Below are 5,429 nucleotides of genomic sequence, written 5' to 3'. Positions count from 1 at the left end.
CCCTATCGGCCCTACTCTGTGAGTGACAGGGGGGAGCTCCTCAACCCCCTGATGGGCCCTGCTCTGTGCATGACAGGGGGCAGTGCCCAACCCCCTGATTGGCCCTGCTCTGTGCGTGACAGGGGGTGGCGCCGCAACCTCCCCATCGACCCTGCCTTGAGTGTGATAGGGGGCGGTGCCCCAACCCCCCAATCGGCCCTACCCTGAGCGTGACTGAGGGTGGCATTGCAACCTCCCGATCCGCCCTGCTCTGTGCATGACGGGGCGGCGCCCCAACTCCCCGATCGGCCCTGCTCTGAGCCTGACCAGGGGCTGCACCTAGGGATTGGGCCTGCCCTCTGCCACCCGGGAGCAGGCCTAAGCCAGCAGGTCGTTATCTGCCGAGGGGTCCCAGACTGCGAGAGCGCACAGCCTGGGCTGGGGGACCCTCCGCCCCCTGAGTGCACAAATTTTTGTGCACCGGGCCTCTAGTATATATATAAAAGCCTAAGCGACCATTAAGACTGACCAACCGGAACAACCGGTTGACCAGTCGCTATGACACGCACTGACCACCAGGGGGCAGATGCTTAACGCAGGAGCTGCCCCCTGATGGTCAGTGTGCTCCCACAGCCAACCTCCCCTGGTCCCTCCCCCCAGCCGGCTGGTCCCCCAATAGGCTTCAATCACTGGTCAGGCCAAGGGACCCCACCCATGCAGGAATTCATGCACCAGGCTTCTACTATGATAATAACAATGAAACATTATTGTATCTTTGCTCTAGGACTCCTGTACAGAAATGATGTGTTTTGACACATATTACAAACTAAAGTGCCAAACAACTGTCAGTATCAGCAGCAGGTATAACAGGGATGACAGTTACTACGATTCTTGTCAAATGGCAACAAATCACCCTTCTTCATCTCTGAGCCCAGGGATGTTGCCAGAATACAAAGGTGAGAAAGGAAATCTGATGATCACATTTCTGTTTTTGATACAGCAGTGGTTCATCTCTTAAAGGAGTCTGACTGAGAAGATTAATGGTTCGGTTCAGGGAAAGTGTGGGGTAATGAAAAAAATTCTTCTCTATTCATTGGACTCACTTTGTTTATGAAGGTGCCCTTGGGAACACTGTACTGGATGCTTGAAAATTTATTATCTCCTTTGTATTTATTCCTAGATAGTACTTAGGCTTATGGTTGTTTATTTTTCTTTAGTGGCCTCTGAACAGATTTGTGTTTTTATCATCTGTGCCACTTCATAATTGCAACCGCAAGCAATTTGTAAAAGGGTTTGCTGAGTGATCATCTAAGGTCTACAGCAATGGCTGTCATGCTTGGGAGCATAGGACCACTGAGGGAACATGATGAAATTTCAGACTCTAGGGCCCACCATTAGGTCTGGAATGGGGCTATTAATCATGTATAGTTATTAAGCATTTCTGCTTGATTAGCCTTTTAATTACATACTTGTGGCCTCGTGCACGAAATTCATGCAGGGGGGTGGGGGTTTGTCCCTCAGCTTGGCCTGCACCCTCTCCAATCTGGGACCCCTCGGGGGATGTCTGACCAGCAGTCGGACATCCCTCTCGCAATTCAGGACCGCTGGCTCCTAACCCCTCTACCTGCCTGCCTGATTGTCCCTAACCCCTCTGCCTGCCTGCCTGATCGCACCTAACTGCTCACCTGTCTGCCTGATCTTCCCTAACCACTCTGCCTCGGCCCCTGCCGTCGAGGCTTCATCCGAAATGACATCCAGAAGGTCATTTGGCTGTCTGGCCTAATTAGCATATTATGCTTTTACTATTATAGATAACTTTATTGAGGTTATAACTTTGCTATTGTAATATAAATACCCATCATAAGTGTATAGGTCAAAAAATTTAAAAAATAAATAACACATGTAACAATCGTAAGACCGATCTGGATATTAAACATTTTATCACCCTAGAAAGTACCTTCATGTGTCTTTGTACCCACTCCCATCCCTGGTCTAGCTCACCCTTAATCTGATTTTTATTAACCATACTAGTATTGATTTTTTTCCTCACACTTCATATAAATATAATTGTACTATATATACTCCTTTGGTCAGGCTGGCCATGCCCCCATGGGGTGAGGGTACCTGCTGGGGGGCATGGCCAGCCTGGGTGAGGGGCTGAGGGCCGTTTCCAGACTGGCTACACCTCCTTCAGGGTGGAGGTCCCTGCTGGGGGGCATGGCCGCCCTGGGTGAGGGGCTGAGGGCCATTTGGGGGCAGTTTGCAGGCCGGCCAAGCCCCTGGCTTTGTCCAGAAGGTCTCCCAGTCTAATTAGCATAATACCCTTTTATTAGTATAGATCCTTGTATTCATTGTTAGTGGCTATGCTAGAGATTTCAATATGCATTTCTGACTAATTATAAAACACCTTCCTTAGGTTTTACCCAAACAGCTTACAATAGTTAATTTCACTTACTACCTCCTGCCCTTTGTAAGACACTATTATTGCTATTTTAAAGCAATGAATACATTGGGGCCTTGACTTACGAGTTTAATTCGTTCCGTGACGGAGCTCGTAAATTACTCGTATGTCACGCTGCGCCAACTAGTGGTGGGGTATCTGAAGCAGGCTCGTAACCTGAATTTTAGCTCGCAACTCAAAGCAAAAAATCGGCCGAGAGACGGCTTGTATCTTGAAAAACTCGTTAGTCGGGACACTCGTAAGTCAAGGCCCCACTGTATGATTTTTTAAAATATGTTTTTATTGATTTTTAGGGAGAGGAAGAGAGGGAGATAGAGAGATAGAAACATTGATGAAAGAGAAATATTGATCGGCTGCCTCCTGCATGCCCCCTACTGGGGATCAAGCCTGTAGCCCAGGCATGTGGCCTGACTGGCAATCAAACCATGACCTCCTGGTTCATGGGTCAATGTTCAACCACTGATCTAAACCGGCCGGGCGGTGAATATGATTTTATCTTTACTTCTTACTGCTCCCCATTACTTTCTGTAGCACTAGCTTCCATTTGGGGTTGTTTTCCTATACCTTGTAGAACTTCCTTTAGAAGATCTAATAGTGTCAGGCTGCTGGTGACAAATTCTCTGAGCTTTTACTTACCTGGAAACATCTTTATTTCACTCTAAATTTTTGAAGGATATGTTTACTGAGTATAGTATTTTAGGTGGGCAGTTTTTATTTTATCTACGCCTCCTTTCCCAACCACAGCACATTAATGATGTTATTTCATTGTCTTTTGGTTTCCAATTTCCTTTGAAAATTCAGCTGTCAATATAATTGCTGCCTGCTTCCTTGGCTGCTTTTTAAGATTTTTTCCCCCCTTGCTTTTATTTGAATTTCTAAACTTTAATCAAGATGGTCTTCTTTGGCCCGGCCCATGTGGCTCAGCAGTTGAGCATTGCCTCAGGGAACAAGAGGTCGCCAGTTTGATTCCCAGTCAGGGCACATGCCTGGGTTGCGAGCTCAATCCCTAGTAAGAGGTACGCAGGGTGCAGGAGGCAGCTAATCAATGTTTCTATCTTTCTATCCCTCTCCCTTCCTCTCTCTAAAAAATCAATAAAAACATATTACACACACACACACACACACACACACATAAAGATGCCTTTGTTTTTACCTTGCCTGGTGTTTACCTTTACCTGAATCTGTAGTTTAATGCCTTTGACCAGTTTTAGAAAACACAGAACTATTATCTCATCAGGCATTTCTTCTGCCCTAATTTATCTCTCCTCCCCCTGGAACTCCAAATACACACATAAACCTTTGACTGTTTTATGTGTGTTTTTTTACACTCTGTTCTGTTCTTGTCATTCTTTCTTTTCTCTCTGTGCTTTTGTTTGGATATAATATATTGACTTGTCTTTCAGTTCACCAATTTTGTATTCTGCTGTTTCCAGGCCTCTGTTAATTACATCCAATTAGTTTTAAAGTTTAGATATTATGTATTTTTATTCTAAAATGTCCACTTCATTTTTGTATAGAATTTTTTTCTCTGTTAAATTTCCCCATGTTTTCATATGTTTTGCCTATACTTTCCCATATTTTATTTAACATTTAAACTTAGTTATTCTGAAGTATTTATCTACCAATTACAACATTTATAAACCCTAATATCATAAGATAATTTTTTTGTTATTACGATGGGAAATTTGTAACCTGCTACATCCTACCTTACATTTCATAGTGCTAAAGCTGTTGGCTGAAGGCACACAATTTCAATCTCACCATAGTTTGTATCAGATAAAGAGCAATACACTTGCTTACAATATATAAATTTTGTTCTTAATCTTCCACTGAGATTTGGGATTTAAATATGTTACTAGGTAATATACAAGAAGAGAAAGGAATGCTTCCAAACTCATTTGGAATCATTACCCTGATACCAAAATCATAAAAAGACACTATAAAAAAGATAACTATAAGACAATATCCTGGATGAACATAGATACCAAGAAAATATGTAAGAAACTTATAAAGCATAACACCAAAAAACCCTACAAATAATCCAATTAAAATATGGGCAGAGGGCCTGAATAGACATTTCTCCAAAGAGGACACCCAGATGACCAATAGATACGTGAGAAGATGCTCAACATCACTGATCATCAGAGAAATGCAAATCAAAACCACAATGATGTATTCACTCACATCTGTTAGAATGGCTATTATGAAAAAGACAGCAAATGACACGTGTTGGTGAGAATATGGAGAAGAGGGAATCTTGTGCACTGTAAATTGGTGCAGCCACTATGGAAAACAATATGGAGATCTCTCAAAAAATTAAAAATTGTAATATGACCCAGCAATTCTAATTCTGAGTATTTATTCAAAGAATACAAAAATACTAATTAAAAAACATATGTACTCCTATGTTTATTGCAGCATTCTTTACAATAGCCAAGATATGGAGGCAACCTAGGTGTCCATTGATAGATGAATGGATAAAGTAGTATTTCATATATACAGGGTTGGCCAAAAGTAGGATTACAGTATGAGTACATAAAACAGAGTTTATTCTTGTATTATTATTTATTAACTAGAGGCCCGATGCATGAATTTGTGCACATTGAAAGGATATTAATTAGAAGAAATATTTTAATATTGCTATTCGCCCTTTATAATAGAAGTGTCAACCAAACTCATGATCGACAATGACAGATCAAAACACACGCATGATTGGCGCCAACGAGAGCTTTATATATATAGACAAACTTGTTTAATTAGATCTGCTTTCTAATTTAGCTAAACTTTTTCCAGCCCAGCGAAGCATCCCAACTTCTCTTTCAGGTAATTGTCAGCAACACAGCCATAAATATCAACATGAAGCAGATTATTATTATAGATCACGCAGGGAGAACAGAGGGTAAAATATTTAACTGCAGCAGTATTTGACTATACTCTGTGCAGTGAGAAAACCTGAAGTCATTTTCAAGGTCCACCATTTCTTCTTTTC

The sequence above is a fragment of the Myotis brandtii genome, unplaced genomic scaffold (genome assembly GCF_000412655.1).
Source record: "Myotis brandtii unplaced genomic scaffold, ASM41265v1 scaffold389, whole genome shotgun sequence".
In the NCBI taxonomy this organism is placed as follows: domain Eukaryota; kingdom Metazoa; phylum Chordata; class Mammalia; order Chiroptera; family Vespertilionidae; genus Myotis; species Myotis brandtii.
Note: the sequence above shows the minus strand (reverse complement) of the source record.